Below are 24,920 nucleotides of genomic sequence, written 5' to 3'. Positions count from 1 at the left end.
GGCCGCTCCTTCCTGGGGGCTGGCAGCAGGGGGGCGGCACAGGGCCGTTTTACCCCTTCAGGTCCATTTTTGCCCACCACCCAGAAAGACAAACACCAAGAGGATGAGATTGCAGAGAGAGAGGGTTTATTAATCACAAGGCAGCCAAGTGTGGAAACGGGAGAATGAATCTCAGATCCGCTCCCCTGAAAATAGGGACTCAGGGGTATTTATGGGGTAGGGGGCAAGGTGGTCTGAAGTGATTGGAGGTGACAAGAGATGAGGTAATTGATGATCTGCACAAGCGTAGTCAGCCTTCATGCCTCTTCATAGGACGCATTGTTACCGCACAAAGGGCACGATCTGCTCCCCAGAAGACAAAAGCCAATCGTCAAGAGGCAAGATGGTGGAAAAGAAAGGGTAGTTTATTACAGCATGCTAGCGAGGGGGAAGATGGCCGACTAATGTCTCAAACAACCATCTTAAGGGGGCACAAAATCTTATAGCAGTTATATAGGCCGGTGGGTTATAGGGGTGGGGGTTAGGAATGTTGACCCCACTGGTGTTACAGACTGGGAGAGCCGCACCAGATCTTTCAGTTTTCACTGATGATGGCTATCAGCATAGACTCTCTGTTCGGAGGTCATCACATTCCTAAGGAACTCAAAAGAACAAAGCTATCATCTTATCGCAGCTGGGAGGTACATGCACAAGCAGGGGTATCTCCTAGAGGGTGCAGATCCAGCTGGGTTAGTTTGTCAGAGGTCGTTCGAAGTTACAATAGGGCTTCTTTTCTACAATATGGCTTCCTGTATGTCAACCTTGTCTTGAGCTGGTATCAGCATGTTCACAGATTGGCGGCATTAGCATGCCCTGAGGGTGGAGTTCCAACCTCTTGCCGTCAAAACATCGCTTATGGGACACGTATCTGTGTGGGCCCAGTTGATGGGTTGGTGGTCTCAGTCCCTCCTGAAGTGGACAAGGGGTTCAGTTCCTGAAAAAAAAATAGCTCAAACACCCATTACCATGGTGACTCAGGCTCCAGGGAGATGTCATCTGTAGGAACCTAGTGGGAATCAGATAGCATATTGCCTAAACAGCACAGTTAACAATGGGTAAGTTTATCTTGCAGATTTAAGTCCTCACCTTCTGTTCTGATAAGTTTCTAGGTAAGGCCATCCCCCGTCCCCGCTTCTTCCTGGTACAGAGAAGAAGGTACCTTTACAAATGGAGATTTTCTATACAAATGTAAATGTATCTTATAAAGAATGGGCTTAGGACAGACCCACCCAGAGACCCAGAGATGTCTATAGTAATGGCCTGTTCTGGGGGCAGGCCTCCCATCCCAAATTCCTTTGGTTAGTTAGTGATGGTGGGGGCCAAAGTGTCATTCAGGCAGAGACATATTTTGAGGTGGCCAATTCCGATCCCCCATAGTTACTAGCAGCTTAATTATCAATGGCTAACCGTTGGCCGGTTTCAGCCATGGGCAGAGCGCCGTGGCTGTGCACCCGCTGGGGGGGGGGCAGTAGCCAGGGAGCCCTTCTCCCCACACACCCAGGTCTCCACTCTCGACCCCTCTGAGAAGGGCTGCCCCCCACGGGCTGCTGATTTCCTGATGTGCGAAATCAAATTCCAGTGTGAAGAGGAGACACAGGGAGAGACCTGCACGATTCCTGTTTCTGCCGCCCTGAGCCACTGGCTTTGCCAAGAGGTATTTTTTTTCTTTCCAGGTGAAAACCATCCCTTGGTACAACAGGGCTGGGAAAACCAGCTGCACTCAAACTGCACTTGTTTCGGCTTTACGCTTTCTTTCCTTCTACCCTCTTACTGTAGCCAGTTACCCCCAATTTTTATTTTTGTTTATTTTTAAAAGCATCGTTGAGTCAGAGATGAAACAGGCTGCGCTGCCAGAAGCAAGATGAACTCTCAGCTGGATTCTCTCTTTTTAATTATTGAAGTGAAATTCACATAACACAAAATTAACCAGTTTAAGTGAACAATTCAGTGGGATTTAATACAGTCCCAGCATTGTGCAGCCGTCACCCCTTCTAGTTTAAAAACGTTCTCGGCACCCGGAAAGGAAACACTATACCCATTACAGTCACTCCCCATCCCCCACCCAGTCCCTGACAACCACTAATCTGCTTTCTGTCTCTATGGATCTGCCTGTTCTGGATATTTCCTACAAATGGATTCATACACTATGTGGCCTTTTGTGTCTGGCTTCTTTCATTTAAAATACTGTTTTCAAGGTTCACCCATGTTGTAGTGTGTATCAGTACTTCCTTCCTTTTTGTAGCTGAATAATGTCCCATTGTACAGATGTGCCACATTTTATCCGTTCACCCACTGATGGACATCTGGGTTGTTTCCCCCTTTTGGCTATTATAAATAGTGCTGCTATGAACATTCCTGTACAAGTAGTTGTCTGAACACTTGTTTTCAGTTATTCTGGGTATATGCCTAGGATTGGAATTGCTGGGTTTTATGATAACTCTATATTTAACTATTTGAGGAAAAGCTGGATTCTTTAACATGTCATTGAACACGTGGTGTGTGTGCCAGCCTGCTCTAGACTGAATGATTGTGTCACCCCAAAATTCATAAGTTGAAATCCTAACCCCCAATGTGATGATATTAGGAAGAGGCCCTGTGGGAGGTGACTGGGCCGTGAGGGTGGAGCCCCCATGAATGGGATTAGTGCCCTTATAAAGAGACCTTTCCATCTACCATGTGAGGACACAGCAAGAAGACGGCCTTCTATGAACTAGAAAGCAGGCTCTCACCAGACACGAAATTTGCCAATGCCTTGATGTTGGACTTCCAGCCTCCAAAACTGTGAGAAATAGATGTCTGTTGTTTATTAGCCACCCAGTCTCTGGTATTGTTGTTACAGCAGCTCGAACAGACTAAGACACAGCCTATACCAAGTCTCAACTTCACCTCACCCTCCTCAGAGCCCCAAAACTCTACCCTCTCTTGGTTTATTCTGCCCATGTTACAGAGGGCTTCTTTTTCCCCATTAGCCTGCCGGCTCACAGGGCTAGACAAGGCTGGCATCCAGACACCAAACATGGCACCTGAAAAGTTGGTACACAGCAGAGTTACTTGCATACCATGGAGCATTTGGAATTCTTTGCGAAGACACGGTAGCTTAGTTGTAGCTCCAATATGATGAGCAGGCTGGCATTTTGCGACAGCTTTCCAAATTATCACAGTGACAGAATGGTGGTTCCAAGTCCTCTGGGCGTCTTGCAGACCCTCCTCCCTTGATTTGTCTGTCTGTACTGACAACAGGCTAGGCGGAAACTCCTTTTGGAGCTCCTCTCTCTTCTCTAGGGAGATCTTGACACTGCGGTCCCATATGTGGCTGGAAAGGTTGGCAGATTCTAGCCTGAGGGCCTCCAGACGTTACACGCGGACCAGCCCACTTGCCCTGGCGCAGAGGTTCAGGAAAGGATAACCAGCATGTGCCCAGGTATACCCCATGGATAAGGGGGAGTCTGTGATCTAGGCAGTGGCATCTTTATTTTTGTCGCCCCTGTTCCTACCTGCCAGGGGAATGTTCTTCCCATCGCCTAGATGAAAATTTGGTTATGCTCCATGAAGTTCCTGGTCACCAAGAGGTAATAGAAAATCCTTCCGTTACTTTAAGTCACAAAACACAGTTTTGATTTGGAAATTATGCTGTCTACTGCAAAATAGTTATGAACACATCATTTTCATTTGAAGGTCTGAGTGGATAGAGGTTTCAAAATGTGGCATTCCTGTGAAATCCCACCTTCATTTAATTAGAAAAATTTTGCTTCTGAAAATCCCTCTTGGCCGGCACACAATGGTGGCCCTGAGGGAAGCGGAAACCTCCCGTTCCCATCTCACTTCGACTGTCTTTTGTCATGACCAGCTCTGGGTCTGACGCAGGGCCTCCCACTGGCCAGGCTCCCTTCCTTCTACTGAAGAACTCTTCTTGCCTTGAAGAAAATTGAGAACAGGCCCAGGCTGATCCAGGTCCAGGGTGTGGAGAAGGCACAGGCTTTGAGGTCGCTGCCCTGGGCGTGAGGTTCACTGCCATCTCTTACTGAATGTGAGACCTCAAGAAGGTCCCCTCTTTGGGCTCTATCACCTTACCTGTAAAATTAGTGGTAATATCCCCACATCTTAAGACTTGGAAGGACAGCATGAGACAACATATGTGAAAATACCTGGACAACAGTGGACGCCGGGCTCCTGTCGTCTGTTAGATTATTGTCGTCCAAGTGCAGATGGAAGGTAAATGACGAGATGGGTAGTGATTTCTAGGGCGGGCTCTCTGCCTTCAGATCCCTCCCAGTAAGGGAAAGCACAGCGCAGGAAAAGCCCACCAGGGTGCTGGCTAGGTAATGCTCCCCGGCTGGAGACTTCACATGTGCACGTGGTCATCCCTGAGCTGTGGTCCCCATTGAAATGCCGAAGTGGACGTGTTCCGATGAGCTCAGTTCAGTTCGGGAGCAGCAGCCAAGAAGAGGTCGGCCAGTGCCTCCTGGTGGCTGCCTTCCTGCCCCACAGATGGGCATGGTTTCCTGTGGAAAGAGGGCAGGCGTGGCACGGGGGTACGGTCAGGGGTGTGCCGTGGTGAGTCACTTTGCTGCTCGAGCCTTGGTTTCTCTGTCTGAGACCAGCATCAAGGAGTCTCCATGAGGCTGCCCAGACACGGGCACACCCAGCCCTCTGTCAGGCACGCAGTGGGAGCTCAACAAATGTGAGGTGAGCTTGGTTAGAGCTGAGTGAACTGAAATGCATCACCACCTGACCCAGGAGAGCAGAAGGAAGGGGCATCTGCAGGTGAAGAGGGAGGAAGGGAAGGGCCTGGGGTACTGAGCCTGCAGCCTGAGGGCCTCAAACCCTCCCTCAGGACAAGGGACAGGGCCACACACTCACCCAGCTACTCCCCTAAGGAGAAAGGAAAATCTCTCCCTGAGGTGTGGGGATGTTTCCAAGCCCTGGAAGGAGGGCTGGTCAGGGGCTCACTCAGAGAGCAGTGAGTCCAGCTGCCGTGTCACTACCCTCATGGCCGCCACCCAGGTTTGGGGATCCCTATGGCAGGGTGAGTCTGCCTTCCCCAGGCTGTGTTCCCTAAACTCGCCCCACACACCCCATTCTACTGGGATGGACGCCCTCTGAGACCCCAGGTGCAGCCCCCTCCTCAGGGGCCAGTCCACTCCCAGGCTTTCTCTGAAGATGGACGTCCTCCTGGCACTGGGCTGGGGACACAGAGGCCCCGAGGGCTACAACACAGCGTGAGAAGCATCCAGATGAAAGCACGGATAAGGGACCACGGGAGCCCCAAGACTGGATGCCTCAGATCCAGGGGCTAGAGATGCATTTCACAAAGGATTTGATCTTCAGGGTGATCTTAAGAGCATGCGTAGGCATTTTGCTGGGCAGGGGAATGAGGAAACGAAAGGGTGTGGCTGGGCAGGGAAGCAGAATAAGGGGAAGAGGGTAAGGGGTCTGTGTATGCCGGGTGGGGGAGGGGAGGAAGGGAGAGAGCGGGAGGAAACAAGTCTAAATTTATAAGGCTTTAAATGCCATAATAAAGAGCTGGAACTTGATCCTGTAGGCTGGTCACAAACGGACTACCACAGGGCAAACACAATCTTGAAATGTTGAGCTTCTGGGGTTTTGTTGGCCTGCATAGTGTTTTTCAAACGTGAGTTAACAATCAAAAATATGGGACATTTCACATAAAAATCCTGATTTTTGGCTTCTCTTAAAAAATGGAAAAATCTGGAAACAGTCCATTGTAACTACATAGTAGCTGCCCCTTTAGATAGAGTATCCAGTGTGCCACAGCCCCCACCACTCCTTATTGTCTCTCCAGCCCTGAAACTGACAGTCAGTCACCATTTTCTCTGGGGCTTACGCTCTTTTCTCCTGGTAAAGAAAGACTTCTTTGAACCACATCTCTGTCAAAAGTCCGAGACCAAGACGGCTGCCTTGTGTTATTTGCTAAATGAGTCTGTTTCTTTTGTCTGTGTAACCCGCTTACACATGTAGGAAGGACAGGGAGTCCTTGAAGGAGTTTGTCAGGATTCACAGTTGCAGACAACAGAATCCACTCCAGCTAGTTAAAGATAAGAGATTTATTAAGGGATGCAAAGCCCTAGGAAGTCAGAGCTCCAGGAGGGGGTCCTGCGCCACACCTCCGCACCAGCCTGCGAGAGCACTCCCACCAGCCCGGGAGCTTCCTCAAGGCTGCTGGCTCAGACTCACGCTGCCTCCACCTGCCTCCGTCCCCACCTGACTCAGCTCTGAATCTGATGTGTCTGATGGTGGACACAGACACGACCACAGCTACCCCAGCTCCACATAAACCACAACTACTCCCAGCCCCAGGAAAGCAGGGAAGTTTGTAGTCAGTGTTGGAAGGCTGGGTTTATGCCATGGGGAAGCATCCAAATGGCAGAAGGGTGATCAGAAGGTTTGGGGCAGCCACAGTGACCATTGACCACTCCAGCTTGGCGGAAGGCGGGTAGCTTTGGGGTCTGGGAGGTCACCCACAGGAGACCTAGCCAAGCCACCCACGTTGCGTCTGAGGATGGTCTCAGACCAGGAACTTCACACCACCAGGAGGCTCCTGAGTTGCTAGACACAAAGACAATGAAGAGAAGACACTCCCAGCCCTCCGATGCCCCAGTGCCCGGGGTGGTCCCTGGCAGGCTGGCTGGGCAGCCTTCTGGCAGCTGTGCCCCACTTCTGGCCCTGGCATCTTCACTCAGCTTTCACGTGCCTTCCTCCCGGCCTGGACCTGTGGGCGGCTGCCGGCTGCCAGTCTGGGCAGCTGTGTCACCCTTCCGGAACTCTTTGTTCTCTCCATGGAATTCGGAGGAAGGCTCTGCCAGCTTGGAGACTGGGCTGAGCCATTTCCCAGCAGCTGATAACAGCTGGGATTAAAAGATGAGAAACTGCACAGACGGCCCAGCTCTGCCCAAAATTGAGAGGCCAAGTGTGTCCAAACTCCTGTGCCCAGTGGCATTTGTGCCCTCCCCACCCTTCTAACGGTGGCTGTCTCTGTCCTCAGAGCCCACCCCTCTCAGGACTCCACCCAGTAGGGCACCATCCTCTGCCCTGAGAGCCGCTAATTTCCTGGGGGCCGTTTACGGAGCCCTGGGACACGCAGTGGACACGTCAGAGCAGGGAGCTCAGGCTGGAGCGAGTTCCGAGCCTCAGCCCCTGGCAGTCAGAGTGGCCGCGCTCGTTTTCTTCTCTGTTACCACGTGCCAGGCTGTGCTCAGGGCTTGGTACTCCGGGTCTTATGTAAGCTCTGCCACAATTCGAGAGGGTAGGTGCCATGCGATCCCGGGTTTACAGACCTGGAACACTGAGCCTGAGGGAGATTAGGTGACCTGCCCAGGGCCACTCAGCAAGTGAGTGGCAGAGCGGGGAGTCAGCTCAGGTCTGTTTGGCCTCAAAGCCCCTGCTCACAGCTGCTGCACTTTGCTACCTGGTTTGCAGGCTCTGCAACCGTCTCTGCAAGATAAACCCAGAAGCACCATTTCTGCCTTCCAGAAGGTTCCTTTGACGAGGAGACATTCATCAGAGTAAAGGCCACACAGAGCCACCCCAAGCTGCCCAAGCCAGTACCCAGCGGGGGGAGGGGAGCAGCAGGGAATGAATGTGACAGCCGGGCCAGTGCCCAGGCCTGGCAGGCCTTTGCTAGCTTGTGATTTGGGACAAGTCCCTTCTCTACTGCCCTTTGTGTTCTCATTTCATTTGCTCAACAGATATTTCTGAGCTCCTATTATATGCCAAACACTAGGCGATAGGGTAGACAAGATCCCTCCTGTCAAGGGGCTTAGGTTCCAGCAGGATGAAGACGTGCAGTGGACAGGTACTGGGGAGCTGGTGTAGGTAGGGCCACCAGAGAGTCTTCTGAGAAGATGACATCTGAGCTGAGATGCGGATGAGGAGAGGGAGCCAGCCGTGGAGAGATGACAGGCCTTCCTAGGTGGCGAGCCCGCCTCCCCTCAAATGGGAACAGCAGGGCTGGGGGCATGGGGAGAGCAGAAGGAAGGTCCACGTGCTTGACTGGGGTGGGAGGTTCAAAATGGGGTTAGAGACGGATCCAACAGCGTGGTGTAGGCCAGGGGGAGGTGGCAGGTCTTTTCCTGAGTGCAGAGGAAGGCTTGGGGGCTTGAGCAGAAGAAGGGCATGCTCTGAGTAACACAGAAAGGAGTGAATAATGCTGTACAGGATGGAGGACTGAAGACAGTGAAGGAGATCTAAGCCCACAGAAATACAATGTGTGCGGGGGTCAGTACTTCATAAGTGGGGGGCGGCTTTGGAAGGCAGAAATCTCTAGGCCTCTCTCCTGCAGGCTCCCCGAGGGAGGCAGCAGTGCAAGGGTCCCAGGGTCCCAGGGTCCCTGAGAGGCCTGCAGGAACCACCTCTCCCATCGAACACATGCCCTCCTGGGATGGGCCAGCCAGGGTGCTACACAGGCCTCCAATTCCTGGAACTTTCTCCTGATGGCCCCGTGGGGCAGCTGACAATAGCCTTTCATTTGAGCCTTCTGTCCTGTGTCCAAATGTGAGTGGACTGAGATTGCCCAGGAGGGTCCCGCAGAGTAGGCATGACACAGGGTCCATAAGGGCCTCGTGGGTATGGGGCCTTCTGAACTTTTGTTGGCTCTTGTTCTGGCCAAGCAACAGCAGATGTCCCCTGGTGGGGATGGGGAGGCGTGAGTGCTTGGGGGTCTGTGGTTGCCTCCCACCTTGCTGGTGGGGAGCCTGGGGCCTAGGTCTGCGAGAGGCCAGGGCTGGCAGGTGGAGCTCGGGGCCGGCCTACTTCATCTGATGGGGCACAGTTGGAATTGAGGCTTTGTCCAGTTGTCTTAGAAACGGAAGCTGACTCTGGTGGATTCTAAAGTCAGACACAGCAGATTTCCGTCTTGGCTGGGTCATCTGCAGAAGAAATCAGAGATGCTGGTTTTAACCTGGGAATAAATCTGTTTCACAAAATTTGGAAATCAATTTGGCAGTGAATTTTCAGGCGTGTTTGAGGGGGCTGTGGGCAGAAAATCCAGCTGACACTTGAAACCTGAAATTGGCCACCTGGTGGAGGGCCTTCTGCCTGAGAAAGGGGCTTTGAGGCGCTGACAGTGCTTACTGGCTGGGGAGCCTGAAGTCTGATCCCAGACCCCCAAGACCGCCCAGGCTGGCCGTGTTCCTACACAGCTTTGGTTTTCATTGTCCTCAAGCCGTCTTCAGTCCTGCCCGATCTGCCTTGCCAATCCATCCTGCCCTTTCCACCTCTAGTTCCTGCCTGGGTTGGTGAGGCCCCGTCTTCTCCCTCCTGCAGTACTGCCAGAGGTGCCTGCCCGGTCCCCCAGCTCACAGCCCACAGACTGGCCTCCTGGGACCATGGGCATCCCAGTCAGTACACATCATCAGGCCCTGCCCAGCCCAAGGAATCAGAATCTCTGTGGTGTCCTGGAAATTTGCATGTTCAACAAGCACCCAGATGATTCTCCTGTTTGAGAACTGTGGGCCTGGAGGATAAAATACAAATTCCTTAGGATCAGGCTCTGCAGACATTTAGGTCAGTGCTTCTCAAACTGTGGTTCTGGACCACTAGCATCAACATCGTCTGGGAACTGTTACACATTCTGAATTACACGTTCTGAAGCCCTACCCCAAAACTTACTAAACCAGAAACTCCGGGGGTGAGGCCCAGCCATTTGTTCTAAGGTGCTTTCAGGTGGTTCTGATGGGGTACAGGCTGAGGCTCTGCTTCCTCTTGCTGCAGAGCCTCTGCCCCTGCTGGTCCTCCTGCCTAGAACACCTCCTCTCTGCCCAGCAGCTCCGGGCATGTGTCTGGCCTCATCTCAAACATAAGTTTCTCAGGGAAACCTGGACCTGCCACCCAGATCGGCCGTGTTCACCCAGCACCTACTGTAAGAGGTCCCTGTACCTTTCCTTCCTAGCTCTTACCAGTTTGTCATTTGCTACATCATTGGGCTGATGCCTGTCTCCCCAACTCGTCTGTAGTGATGAGGGGTAGCTATGCCTCTCCTACTCCCATTTTATCCCCAGTCCCTGGCACCGTACCTGACAAATAGTGGGGCTTCTGTTGGTAATCATCACCTTCCTCTAAACAACATGAATATCCTGCAACTTCTTGATTTTTCAGTTTTAGGCATTATCTATCAGAAGTCCAAAGCCTTCCTTTTTTCTCAGTCCTTTGCATGAAACCTGCTGTTTTCTCTCTGGAAGTTTTTGGGATCTTCTCCTTAACCCCAGTGTTCTAAAATTTCAAGATGAAGCCCCTTAGAAAGGTCTGTTTTCTTTCACTGAGCTGGACTCTCAGAAAACCAAGTTTCTTAAATTATTTCTTTAGTGATTTCCCCTCCAGATTTCCCTGTTCTCTCTTTCTGAGGTTTTCATTATTGGGGGGAGGGAGGACAATCTCTGGACTGACGCTGATTTCCTATGCTGGTTTTCTTATCCCTTCTCTCCTGTTTTCTGCCTCTCTTCGTCTTGTTCTACTTCCTTGGAGATTAGCCCCAACCTTTCTCTCGCAACTCTGTTTCTAATGAAATTCTAATCTTTGCTATCTATCATATTTTTATTTTGTAAGAAATTTTATGTAAACGTTCTCTGAATATTCCTTTTTTACAGCATCCTCATTTTGTTTCATGGATATCATATCCACCATTATCTCTGAACATATTAATTATGGGGTTTTTTTAAGTTTTCTGTTTTTGAAAACCTGTGTCTTCTGAGTTACTTTTCTCCTTCTATTTTGCCCTCTATCTTTCATGTAAGAGTCTCCTTCAAATGTGCAGCCCTTTGGCTCATTTTTCAGAGTGAAAACCTAAGAAGCCGACAGGCAGCTCCATGGACACAGATGGGGCTGCTCAGTGTGGCTCCACAGGGACGTGAGCTGGCTGAGTCTTCCTCCTGGACTCATCAGATCCTCTGGGAAGAGACTTCCCATCTCCTGCCTGGAAGCAAAGGCCCAGCCTCCTGCGTCCTGGGAGCCACACTGAGGAAGGAGAGACCTGGGGGCCTCCACCTTCCATGCGTGAGCTTCCACTTAACGGTACCCCTCCCTCAACTGCGCTTGGTGTCCTGCAGGCTAGAGCCTCTCTATTTTCCTCTATACACCCCTCTCTCCAGAAAATGAACTTCTGGCAGAAAACGTCTGCAAGACAGGTGGAATTTCAGGCCTTGGAGTGGCTGTTGACTCTGCTCTCCCCAAGCTGCTGGCCCAGCTTGAGGAAGGGCAGCTGTCCAGATCAGGGGCCAATTCCATCTCAGTTGCAGCTACTCAGCTCTACCGTTGTAGCACAAAAGCAGCCATAGACAGTGCATGAACGAATGGACATGGCTGTGTCCTAATAAAACTTCATTTACAAAAATCGGCGGTGGGCCAGATTTGGCCCTTGGGCCATAATTTGAGACCCCTGGTCTAGATTCTAGCTCATCAGGTAATAGGCGCCGCGACTTCCTGAGCTTTGGGGGTTCTGCGTCACAGACTGGGTGCTCTTGAGCTTTCCACATTGCCAGCTTAAAACTGCCTGTCCCATTTCTGCACAGGCAGGAATCCCTCATTTGTCTACTTCCCAGCTTCCTAAATATTGTTGCTGATGTTTCCTCGCCTGACCTCTTTGCTCTTGGAGCTCAGGGTTCTGGAAATAGTAGAGATAATTGTATACATTCCATCTCACATCCTCAGCTACCAGACTCCTTTTATTTTAATAGATCCCTCGGTTACCTCTATAGCACCTAGAACTAACATTGATTAGGGTTGGTTTAGGTTGTGTGTCTTCACCAAATTTAAATAAATTAATTGAACATGCCTAAAAAGAAAGACTTCTGTGAAGACTCGAATATGAGATGATTTCTTCCTTTCTGAGGCCCCGCAGAAGTACCGCTCTGCCATCCTCGCCAAGGCAGGGCAGTGTTGGTCAAACCAGCTCCCAGAATACTCTCTGAAGGATCATGGCCCTGTGGACCACGGCCACTCTCTCTGCAGGATCCAGAGCCCAAGGCCTGGAATTGGCATGCGTGGTCCCTGCTGTGCAAGCGGGGTCCTCGTCCTCAGCGCCTGGCCTGGGACTAGGAGAAGGGGGGCACTGAAATAGCAGGGCTTCTTGGGGCCCTTGAGCACTCGGCTCAAGAGAGATCACAACTTACCTGCCAGGGGTGTCTGGTTAGCTCTGGGACATGTGGGTGCGGGGAGAACCCTGACTCCAAGCAATCGGGCCCAGATCCCAAGCACCCTGGAAGCCTTCAGAGTGGGAGCAGAGAGGCCAGTGGCCAGTGCTATCCAGTGCCACCCATCGGACAACGGCTGCAGCAGGCTACACGGAGTGACTGCCAGCCCTCAAACTCTGAGACATAGGCTCTGCCGCTCCTTATCTGCCCTTCCCCTCTCCTGAGCCCTGAGCACCTCCCCTGCAGGATGGAAATGCAGGATTGCTATCAGGATCTCTAAGAGAGTGACAGATCTGAGCGGGCCCAGTCAAGAAGGTTGTTTCTGACAGAAAATGTCTGCAAGGCACAGGTAGAATTTCAGGCCTTGAAGTGGCCGTTGACTCTGCTCGCCCTAAGCTGCAGGCCCATTGGTTCTGGGAGACAGAGAGGATGGGCAGGTTTTCCCTCTGTGGATGGCTCCATCTCCCCTTCCGGACCAGAACCGTTCCCAGGCATCCGTGCCCCTTCCCTAGGCCCGAACAGCGCCTGTATGTCTCTCTAAGATCATTTCCCGTGCCCTGTTGTAATTGGCTATTTGAATGTCATCTCCCAGCTCCTTGTGAGCTGCTCAATGGCAAGAACCAGATGTACTCATTTGAGTATCCCTGGTGCCTGGCACAGAGTGGGTTAATGCTGGATGGATGGATAGATGGATGGATAGAAGGACAGATGGATGATCAAAAGGATAAATGAACAAAGATGAATAACTTAATGGAGGGATGAATGGATGGACAAATATGCAGATGGATATTTGATTGTACGGATAAATAAAGTCCTCATTCACCCAAAACTATTGAGTAGTTTTTCAACGGAAGAGTCAATGGATGGATGAATAATGATGAGGTGAGAGTGCACGAGTAGGAGGAAAAGAAAGAGAAGGTGGGACAGAGGCAGAAACAGCACAACAGGTGAATAAACAGAGGACGAACTGGAGAGACGCCACGCGGACAGACGCCCTGCATGCACTCGCGGGCTCCTCTGAAGGCTCAGTGTCTGTGAGCTGAAGGAGCTGTTCCCCAGGGCCCAGGGAGGAGGGCTTGGGAGAAAGAATTCACAAACACTCTTTCTGTCTACTAAAAAAAATTTTTTTCTCTAAATAAGCTTTGAATCCACTTCCAAGTATGTTTAGAAAGAGCAGTGGCAGCTTTCATGAAGGGTAAATTATAAGCGCTCTACTCAGAGCTGTGTTTAGGGACCTTCAGAAATATATGCAGCCCCTAAAGCAAGTGCTAAAATGCACATGAGACAAGAAACATATGCTGCTGTGACGATGTCAAGCAGGCTTACTGCGAGCATGTGTGCTTTACTGTTGATGGAATATGCAGCAAGTGTTCCAGAAAGAGGCCTTTCCTGAAATGGAGGTCAATGAGAATACTCCCCCTTCTCATAAATCCTTGGGGGAAGAAACAGGCCTGTCTTCCACACATATGTGGCTAATTATCTGGGGGCTCAGGGCTCTCCCTGGAGAGTGGTTTACCAGGACCAGACCCACTCCCAGTGGTTTCCAACAGCCCAAGCTAGAAAGGCCGTGGCAGCTCGCCCTTGGTTCATAAACTGGTGTTTTCCCACCCCAGTGGGCAGAGGGGGTCAGACACAGGTGCTAAACAAGAAAGAAGAAAAGATACATCTCTGCTTCCCAATGCCCAGCAAAGATCAGACCTAGACACAAGCCGCTGATAGACACCCTCTCTTTGCATGGTCGCTGGTCCAGTGGTCCATCCGTCTTAGTCCAGTTTGGCTGAATTTGGCCTGAGCCTGGGCCAGGCTCTCAGAGAACCAAGGCAAATCAGACGTGGTCCCTGCTCTGTGGAGCTCACAGTCCAGCAGAGAGACAGATGGGCAGACAGCTCCATCCCAGTGCATAAGTACTGTAGCCAGTAAATATTCCTGGCCCAACAAAGGGCAGCCAAGAAGGCTTCCCAGAGGAGGGTTCATGTCTTAGCTGGGTCTTGAAGGATGAGTACGAGTTTTCCTGGCAAGAAATGGGAGAAAGAACATTGGAGATATGAGCAACACAGCTCAGGGGTCATGGTGTGTTCCGGGCCAGGTGTTCTGACAAAAGGTGGGCCAGGAGTGATTTATGGAGGACAAGTAGGGGTGGGCAGAGCAAGCCAGAGAGGGCAGCCTGAGTCAGCCTGGAAGGGCCTTGGCCAAGGAGCTCAGACTGTGTCCCAAGGACAGTGGGGAGCCTGTGGATGGCTTTAAAGGGAAGTGGCAAGATCAAATGTGTGGCTTTGAAGGCCCACCCTGACTTCAGGGTTGAGAATGAGAGGAGGGCAGCAAGAGAAGGGAGAGGAGCCAGGGAGAAGGCTGTGCCCCCCACCGTGGAGAGATGCTAGAGGGGACCCAGTGGGGACAGAGAGGGGCAGACTCTGGTTCTTTCTTTCTTACTCTGTGATTTGGGGCGTGTTACTCGACCTCTCAGGGGTGCAGTTCCACATCTGTACAATGGGGATAATAGTAGTGCCACCTCGTGGGGCTGTTGTCAGGTTCACAGTAATACATGCGAAACACCAGGACAGGGCCGAGGCACGGTCAGCCGCGTAGAGTGGCAGCTTTGTCGCCTTTTCTATTTGGAGGTGGTGCTCAGGAAGTGTGGACAGGATGGGTCCCCCCCTCACTCCCGGGGACTCCTGGGTGGATGGTGATGCAGTTCACAGAGACTGGGAATTCAGACAGAGAAATGGGGTGGGGGCAGGGGATAAGGACTTTGGTTTAGGCTGTTCAGCCAGTTTCCACTAGAACTGGTGAGAGGCTTCTGTCTCATCTCATCTAATCCTGAGGCAGAATAGCCTGGTGCCTCAGAGCGTGAATTCTGAGACACCAGAGCTCCTTGGACTGAATCCTTGCCTTGCCACTTGATGCTGTGTGACCTCAAGCCAGTGACTTGCCCTCTCTAGGTCCAGTTTCCTCCTCAATGGAATGAGGTAGAGGGTGGCTGTGAAAGTTACATGAGGATTGATGTGACAGTTCAGAGCAGCACCTGGCCCACAGTGATGCTCAGAAAATGTGCACCGCAGTGGTCCTAGCAGTAGTAGAAATCGTTTCTGGTGGTCTATGAGCCCAGCACTGGGGTCCCCAGGTTTGTAAACTCACAGCTCGGCTCCAACCTCCCACCCCTTGAGCACACAGAAAGCAACATGGCAGCGTGAAAAGTACGTGAGGCTTGAAATGTTTTGTAAGAAAGATGATAATATTTAAAGAGAAAGAAGGAGAAAAGAAACCTGTTGTGTTTTTTTTTTTGGTTTTGTCTTGTTTTGTTTTTTGGCTTGAGGAAGATTCGCCCTGAGCTAACATCTGTTCTAGCCTTCCTCTACTTTGTACGTGTGATGCCTCCACAACATGGCCACTGACAAGTGGTATAGGTCTGTGCCCGGGATCTGAACGCGGGCTGCTAAAGCAGAGCACACGGAACTTGACCACTCAGCCATGGGGCCGGGCCCACTAATTGGTTTTCAAGTGTGTTTCCTGGACCAGCAGCAACAGCATCCCCTGGGAATTTCTTAAAAATGCAAATTCTTGGGTTACTCCAGCCCCACTGAATCTGAAACTGGGTGTGGGGGGCGAGAACCCTCGAGTGCTTTCCAGAGTAACCCCAGCCCTCCCACCCCCACAGAGCAGTACAGGACCTCACATGAAAAAGGAGCTGCTTGTGTGTGGGATCTGTGGCCAAATGACTGCATCTGAATAGCTAGGAGAGGCCTGGGCAGTCCTATTTATTTATTTATGTATTTATTTAATTTATTTTAAAGGCAAGTGCTTTGGAATTAGACACAACTGGGTTTGAATCCTAGCTCTGCCACACACCAGCTGGATGACAAGTCCCTTCTCTCTGATCCTCTTTTACTTTATCTGCAGGGTAGGGTAGATGCCACCTCCCTGGCAAGGGTGCTGAGCAGAATAGATGAGCAAACATCTGTGCAACTCCCAGCACAATGCCTGGCCCATGGAAGTCCACAAGCAGGACCCCCCTCCCTTGCTTCCCGCAGCATTCCAGCACCCCACTCCGGAGCTCTGGGAATGGCCGAATTTGTGGTGACATCTCCCCATTGCAGAAGCCTGACGTCGAGCTGTATGCAGGACCTAGGGCCTGCAGAGTGGAGCTGCTGCTCTCAGCAGTGGGCTCCCAGCTTCCCGGGTGGTGCTCCCACAGCCCCTGCCCAGGGAGCACCCTCCAGAGGAAGGCCAGCCCCTGCTGGACCAGCACAGCACCTCAGGAGGGAAAAAAGGGGTCCACTTGTGTCTGGGGACATCCGAGCATCTCTGGCCAGACTGTGGTCTGAGCAGATGGGAGACACCTCAGGCAGTCCCCAATGTCACCGCAGGCACGATCCTGGGGGCCAAGTGGGTCTCGGGGACCCTGATGGCCACACACAGCTGGCCTGCCCACATCCCTCCCAGCTACCCCAGACTACAGGCCCCTTCCCACAGTGCCACCCCACTCAGGCAGTGCCACACGCCGTCCCACGTCCTCCACCCCCATCCAGCCAGGGAGCACACCTCTGCCCTGCCCAGCCTCCTTCCACTCCAGACAGCTGTGGGGAGGAAGGGGCAATCGAGCACGTCCTAGAGGCCAGTTTCCAGGCACAAGGAAGAGTGGCACAGAGAGGGAGGGCAATGAACACAGCTGAGCTTGCAGGGGCAGTGTGCCGTGGAGTGGTCCCGCTGGTGGCACAGCGTCGGGATATCAGCCTGTGTCGTGGTTAGCGCCTCCATGGATGGGTGTCACTGGCCCATGGAACCCAGAGACAGGACCCATGCCTGGTCCATCATGGGGTCCCCAGGGCCTGCAGGGCCTCCAGGGGGTGTTTCAAGAATGACCACATAGGGGGTGGGTATTCAAATTCCTACTTGAGGCTGAGGGTCTGAGAGGTTAAATGTCATGTGTTATCTCAGCTCATCTCAAACGACCTTGAGAACTGAGGTCACTATCTCCATTCTGAAGGTGAGGAAACGGAAGCTCCAAGGCAGGAAACCACTTGCTCCGGGCCATACCAGTAAAAGCAGAATTTCTAGGACAAAAATACCATCTTTCCTCTTCAGAAGACAGGCTTTCTGACGGGAGGGATTCTGTTTGTCTTGTTTACAAAGGTATAAAGGATGAAATTAATCTTTTGAGCTTTATGCCCTTCCACAGCCGCTCCGGAGGGATGGCCAGCAGGGCAGGCCTGTGATCCCAGAGAGACTGGGAGGGAGAGGGAGGGGGACCAGCTTCTCCCAAGGGGACCAGGAATGAAGAGGGACGACAGGTACAGGAAGACCCTCTATTCCACCAGAAAGAAAAAATGCTGCCCAGCTAAACATAGAGTTACCATGTGACCCAGCAACTCCACTCCTAGATATATACCCAGAAGAATGCAAGGAGGGACTACAAGAGACACACTTGCACACCAGTGTTCACTGCATCATTAGCAAAGGTGGAAACAGCCCAAGTGTCCATCACAGATGACAGGATAAACAAAATATACATTCAGTGGTATAGACACACTGTGGAATACTATTCAGCCATGAAAAGGAATGAAGTTCTGATAGTACTTGTTTTAATCTGTTTGGGCTTCTATAACAAAAATACCGCAGACTGAGTGGCTTAAACAACAGAAATTTATTTCTCATCATTTTGGAGGCTGGAAGTCCAAAATCAAGGCACTGGCAGATTCGGTGTGTGGTGAGAGCCTGCTTCCTGGTTCATAGGTGGCCATCTTCTTGTGTGCTCACATGGCAGAAGAGGCGAGAGAGCTCTCTGGGTCTCTTTATAAGGGCACTAATCCCATTCATGAGAGCTCCACCCTCGTGACCTAATCACCTCCCAAAGGCCCACTTCCTAATGCCATCACGTTGGGGTTAGGATTTCAATGTGTAAATTTTAGGGGGACACAAACATTCAGTCTATAACAATGTTACAGCATGGGTGAACCTTGAAAACATTATGCTGAGTGAAATAAACCAGATACAAAAAGACAAATACTATATGATTCCACTTATGTGAAATATCTAGATATCTAGAATAGACAAATTCATAGACAGAAAGCAGATTAGAGGTTACCAGGGGCTGGGGAGAGGGGAATGGGATGTTATTGCTTAATGGGTACAATATCTCTTTTTTGGAATGGATGAAAAAGTTTTGGAACTAGATAGTGGTGATGGTTGCACAACATTTTGAGTGTGCTTAACGCCACTGAACTGTACGCTGAAAAGTGGTTAAAATGGCAAATTTTATGTTATATATTTTTTACCAACATTTAAAAAAATAATGTAATAAAATGTATTGTATAAATACAATGGAATATTATTCAGCCTTAAAAAGAAAGGAAATTCTGACACATGCTACAACATGGATGAACCTCGAGGACACTGTGCTATGTGAAGTAATCCAGTCACAAAAGGACAAATACTGTATGATTCTACTTATATGAGGTCCCTAGAGTGGTCAGGTTCATAGAGACAGAAAGGAGAAGGGTGTTTGCCAGGGCCTGGGGGAGGGGGAATGAGGAGTTATTGTTGAATGGGGACAAAGTTTCAGTTGTGCAAGATGAAAAGAGCTATGGAGATAGATGGTGGTGATGGTTGCACAACAGTGTGAATGTGCTTAATGCCACTGAAGTGTACTCCTAAAAATGGTTAAGATGGTAAATTGTATAATATATTACCACAATTTAAAAAAATAATTTAAATTTTTTTAAATATAATGTCATAAAACAAAAACCATTGGGTGAATTGTATGGTATGTGAATTATATCTCAGTAAAGCTGTTTAAAAAATAATACTGCCCCAAATGCAGCTGGACACTGTGGCTGACCTCCCCCAGCCAGGAGAAAGGATGGCCAATGTTGGAGCATGCTACTGTCTGTCACTATGAATCTGACTATGCTAGGGACCCCATATAAGTAGAATCATACAGTATTTGTCCTTTTGTGTGATATATTCACATTTATTCACCGGATTATTTCACTTAGCATAATGTCCTCAAGATTCATCCATGTTGTAGCATGTGTCAGAATGTCCTTCTTTTTTTTTTTTTTTGGTGAGGAAGACTAGCCCTGAGCTAACATCTGTTGCCAATCTTCCTCTTTTTTTGCTTCAGGAAGATTGTTGCTGAGCTAACATCTGTGCCCATCTTTTTCTATTTTGTATGTGGGACACCGCCACAGCATGGCTTGATGAGCAATGCGTAGGTCCGCACCCAGGATCCAAACCCACAAACCCCAGGCCACTAAAGTGGAATGAGCAAACTTAACCACTATGCCACTGGGCTGGCCCCAGCCTGTCCTATTTTAAGGCTGAAGAATGTTCCAGCATGTGTATATACCTCATTTTGCTTATCCATTCAGCCATCGATGGACATTTGGGTTGCTTCCGCCTTTTGTCTGTTGTGTCTGGGAGCATTTCTTGACTTCCTTGAGCCTCAGTTTCTCCAGTCTTTAGGGAGAAAAGAGTGGAGAGGGATTAAAGCACTTTCCAGAACTGTGTATAAGTTCAAATTGTGTATAAATTGCCCAAAAGCCCCTGCCTTTAGGGCTGGCAGAAGGGAGAAATGGGGGCAGGGCCAAGGGCTGAATGACTGGCCAGAGCCCAGGGGAAGAGGGAGAGGGAGGGGCCTGGTCAGGCTGTCCCCTACACAGCCCAGCTGGGGCAGGGTGGCCCCAGGCTTGTAAGAGGGCAGCAATAAGGCAGGCATTGCCAGAGGAGGGGTCTGACGGAGCCTGCTGGGGTTCGGGGCCCCCACTCCGTGGTTGGTCAGCGGTGCGAGTTCTCCAGCCCAACTAGAGATGAGATTTTTATGAATTAGAAATGGTTCCATTTTATGTGGCTTTGAACCATGCTTGAGAACACCATCCTCCTGGCGTCCTCTCGTGAGCAGGCGGTTGTCATGGGCATCCTGAGCAGTTAGCAGCAAGCTGGGGCCCTTGCCCGCCCATGCTGTGCTGAAACCTCAGGACTTCTTTGAGAAATCCCATTCCCAGACCACTCAGCCTCTGCATCCTGATTCCCAGGTCCACAGGCAGACAGTGATTAGGGACATGGAAAAGCCCCAGAGTGGCCTTGCCCTTGTGGGCTCAAGGCCAGCATGTAGTTGAGGCTCGGTCAGCATCTGGACTCCAGCCCTCCCCACAGAGTTGCTGCAGTGTAGCCACTGCCTCAGGCTTTACCACCTTAGGGGACACACGAGAACCCGTTTACATCAGGGCTCCAGATTCTGATGAGCCAGAGGCCCCTCCAGCCAGTTATCTTCTGGGGTCCCAAATAGGCCCCTCTTTTGTGCCCTCAAGCTGCTGTGTCTGCTGCCAGCTCGTCTGTTTAACAGCTCTGCAAGCAGGTGAAGCTGCCTCCACCCCTGAACTTTCATCCCCGTGGGTTGGGAAGCCAAGGCTCAGAGAGATTGAATCACTTGCTCAGGGTAAACAGCTTCCATATCAATGTCACGTCTTTTCCCCTCCTGTGCCAGCATCCCCTTGTTGGTATCTGTTGCCCACGGCCCCTGGAAGGAAGCTTCACAGATGCCACTATGGCAGCACCTGCTGTGACACACTGGGGTCCCCACAGCTGCCAGCCCCCGACCCAGAGCCATGTGGATCCCACACGGCAGTGGGAGAATGGCCAAGCTGGTCTTCAATACCCACAGACTCTGCAGCTGGGACGGTTTTTCCAGCAGCATCCTTGGGCAAGACCTGTCCTCTCCCTCACAGCCTGAGTTTCCCCATCTATACATGAGCAGGTCGATCAAGACAGACTCCCAGCTGCCTTCCAGGGCAGGCTGAGTTTCTGAGTCTGTGCCGGTGGTGGGAGACAGTCTTCCACTGCAGAAAGGAAGGAAAAGAAAACCAGCAAGGAGAAAGCTCTGGGGCGAACCACTGGGCCGGGGGCCTGGTTTTGCTTGTTAGGAGAACATCTTAGCTGCAGCCAGCCGGCCCGGCTATTCCTGGAAGGTGCGGGCAATCTGCTGCAGGCCTAGCCCCCATGCCCAGGGGCAGCGCCAGCCTAGGTGGAGGCAGAGGTCGCAGCCCCAGTCTGCTCTGCTGCTTGCCCCAGGGGGACCACCACTCCTGTCGTCAAGGCTGCCTGCCCAGGGGTTCAGCATGTTGGCCACAACTGTCTTTGCACCTTCAGAACCACAAACTGATCATAAAAGGCTCCCCAAGTTAGCGGCTATGTGGCCTTAGGCAAGTCTTTTCACCTCGCTTAGCTTCAGAGCTCTCCTCCGTACAGGGGATACCAGCGCCTTCTTCAAAGGGCTGTAAGGAGAATAGATGAGCTCTTTGGATGAGCAGCAGGTGACCTGGAGCACAGAGAGTCCCGAGTTCATGTTCACTGGATGAGTAGCCGGCCGGGTGCCCAGGAGATGCTAAACCAAGCTTGCTGCCCATGGCTGACCCTTAGCACCTGATAGTCTAGAAACTCATGGAGGGCTGTCCTTCCCGCATTCCCCATGCAAGTTCTACAATCCAGGCCTCACGTGTGATTGACCTCTCCATTTGCAAAAGCAGCAGACTGGGAGCCCAGCAGTCAGCGTGGAACTCACCTCTGGCATTTCCCCTCCCCCAGGGCCTCTGTTTGGCCAAGCATGGCAGGCCTCGCAACCTCTGCCTTCCTTGTGGGGGAGGAAGGAGGGCAGAATGCACCCCCCGTCTCAACGGCTTGTGCCCATCAAACCACGTAGTCCTGCCTCTCTTCTAAGCTGTGGATCTTGTTATATTTGATGGTCTTTTTTTTTTTATTGAGGTAACATTGGTTTATAACATTATATAAGTTTCAGGTGTACATCATTATATTTCAATATCTGTGTAGACTACATCGTGTTTACCACCCAAAGTCTAATTACCATCTGTCATCGTACACGTGTGCCCTTTTACCCTCCCCCATCCCTCGTCCCCTCTGGTAACCACCAATCTGTTCTCTGTGTCTATGTGTTGGTTTGTTTTTATCTTCTACATATGAGTGAAATCATATGTTATTTGTCTTTCTCCATCTGACTTATTTCACTTAGCATAATATCCTCAAAGTCCATCCATGTTGTCGCAAATGGCAAGATTTCATCTTTTTATACAGCTGAGTAGTATTCCGTTGTATATATACATCACATCTTCTTTATCCATTCATCCGTTGGTGGGCACTGAAGTTGTTTCCAAGTCTTGGCTCTTGTGAATAATGCTGCAATGAACATCGGAGTGCATTCAAATATCTTTTTGAATGAGTATTCTTTGGATAAACACCCAGAAGTGACATAGCTGGATCATATAGTAGTCCTGTGTCTCTTTTAAGCCGTGGATCTTGTTAGGTTTGACAGTCTTTTAAAGAGAATGCCAGGAAATGGTGAAGAGGGACCTTAGGCTTCCTTACCCATCCATTCTCTCCCTCCTTCTTCCTTCTCTCAACAAATGTCACTGGGTCCTGCCCCATGCCAGGAGTTGGGGACACAGAGCTGCATGAGATGCAGACCATACACTTCAGCGAACTACCTTCTGTTAGGAGGGGGAGAAATCAGGCATGGAAGAAAATGTGGATGGTAGAGGAGAGACTGGGCTTGGGGAAGCGTGCGCCTGATGCGGAGGAGGAAGGAGTCTGGGGGCCAGGAGGATGCGACAGGACAACTCCCAAGTGGTTTATGGCTAGGCTACGTGGGTACTGGTGGTTCCCGCACTTACGTGAGAAGGGAACCCTGTGGGGAAGCACGGGGGGAATTGAGAGATGAGTTTCGGTTGGGACACGTTGAATCTCGGAATAAAGAGTTGATCAGTTGTCAGTTTGTGAGCTGTTCACACAGAAGCCTCCAAGATCTGGTTTGAATTGGCCCTGGAGAGGGCTCATGAGCAGTAGCCTCATTCTCTGTCTCCACTTACGCCCTTTCAGTTGGGAGTCCTGTCCAGCCTGCCAGGCCTACAGCCCCGCAGGCCCTGGGCGCTCAGTGACACCCTGGCTCCCTCCTCACTGGGCCTTCTGCCTAACCATGCCACCCAGGAGAACCACCCAGACAAATCCATCAGTTCCGCTACCTCAGTGAAGGCAAATGTCTTCATCTGGCTTGAGTTAAGCAGATGGAGAATTTTATAGTCATACCCAGTAATGGCCATCAGAAAACCATGGTGCTTTCAGATCCAGGAAGAGCCTGGCTGACTCTCCCACGCATGGGCCTCTCCTGCCATATCTCACACCTCAGCCTGGGGCCTGAGACAAGCCAGGGACTGGCTCGCTGGGCCTTATGAGTGAAAGCTGGGCCTTTTTCCTCCTACAACCAGAGGAGTGTGATGCTACGTGTGCCAATGGGGTTCCTGTTCCCACACCCTCACTCACCCTAAAAACAGATGTGCCCAGAGAGGAGAAAAGGCCTAACACCAGGCAGCCACAAGGTTTCCAGGCTGACAGTGCCCCACACAGGAGCCGGGAAGGAGATCAGGACGTATGTTTTGGCCATGACCGGCCTGATGCTGGTGGGACACCCAGGTGGAGATGTCAGGTTGACCATTGGCCAAGCAGTGTGGGTGTTGCGGGCCTCAGCTGAGATCGTGGACCTGGAGGCGCTTCATAGTTTGTAAATCCCTCACCAGTGTGAGGAGCTGTTGTCTGTTACAGGGTCAGAATCTTGGCCTTACCAAGTCAGCATAGTCCCAGGCGATGCCAGCACGAAGCTCAAGGTCTGTGTCTGGTGTCGGGAAAAGTCAAGGGCTGTGTAACTGGCGTGGATTTCACTCTCGGACTCAGGGCTGCATCACTTACATGGTCACATGATCTTCAACCAGGGCGCCAAGGCTGCACAGGAGGAAAAGACAGTCTCTTCAACAAGTGGTGCTGGAAAGACTGGAGATCCACATGCAAAAGAATGAAGTGGGACCCTTACCTTACACCACATACAAAAATTAAGGCAAAGGTTAAAAGGCAACGAAAGCAAAGATAGACAAATTGGACTACATCAAACTTAACTTCTGTGCAGCAAAGGAAACAACAGAGTGAAAAGGCAACCTACAGAATGGGAGAAAATATTTGCAAGCCATATACCTGATAAGGAGTTAATATCTAGAATATATAAAGAACTCCTACAACTCAACAACAACAAAAATCCAATTAAAAATGGGCAAAGTACTTGAATAGACATTTCTCCAAAGAAGATGTGCAAATGGCCAACAGGTATATGACAAGATGCTCAACATCACTAATTATTAAGGAAATGCAAATCAAAATCACAATGAGATATAACCTCATACCCATTAGGATGGACACTATCAAAAAAACAGAAAATAAAAAGTGTTGGGAAGGAAATGGAGAAATTGAAACCTTTGTGCACTGTTGGTGGGAATGTAAAATGGTATAGACACTATAGAAAACAGTATGATGCTTCCTCAAAAAATTAAAAATAGAACTACCATATGATCCAGCAATACTGCTTGTGGATGAAGAAAATGTGGTATATACATACAATGGCCTGTTATTCAGCCTTAAAAAAGAAGGAAACTGTCACATTCTACAACACGGATGAACTTTGAGGACATTATGCTAAGGGAAACAAGCCAGTCACAAAAAGACAAATCCTATGTGATTCTACTTATGTGATATCCAAAATAGGCAACTTGTAGAGACAGAAAGTAGAATGGTGGTTGCCTGGGGCTGGGCAGGGGGAGGGAGAGCTGTTCGATGGATACAGAGTCTCAGATTTGCGAGATGAGAAAGCTCTAGAGAACTGTTGCACAACCACGTGCATGTAGTTAACAT

General features: G+C 50.6%; 1 protein-coding gene and 1 pseudogene across 1 annotated transcript in view; one reads left to right on the top strand and one right to left on the bottom strand.

The window, feature by feature from the left end:
• COL23A1 (collagen type XXIII alpha 1 chain) overlaps positions 1 to 24,920 on the top strand; it is a 319,908-nt gene that overhangs the window by 218,371 nt on the left and 76,617 nt on the right. The window lies entirely within an intron of this gene.
• Positions 1 to 24,920, bottom strand: part of LOC131399732 (small ribosomal subunit protein eS8-like) — a 60,854-nt pseudogene that overhangs the window by 35,079 nt on the left and 855 nt on the right.

Source organism: Diceros bicornis, chromosome 1, assembly GCF_020826845.1.
Source record: "Diceros bicornis minor isolate mBicDic1 chromosome 1, mDicBic1.mat.cur, whole genome shotgun sequence".
Taxonomy (NCBI): Eukaryota; Metazoa; Chordata; class Mammalia; order Perissodactyla; family Rhinocerotidae; genus Diceros; species Diceros bicornis.
The sequence above is the reverse complement of the archived record's forward strand: the minus strand, read 5'-3'. Positions and strand labels throughout refer to the sequence as shown.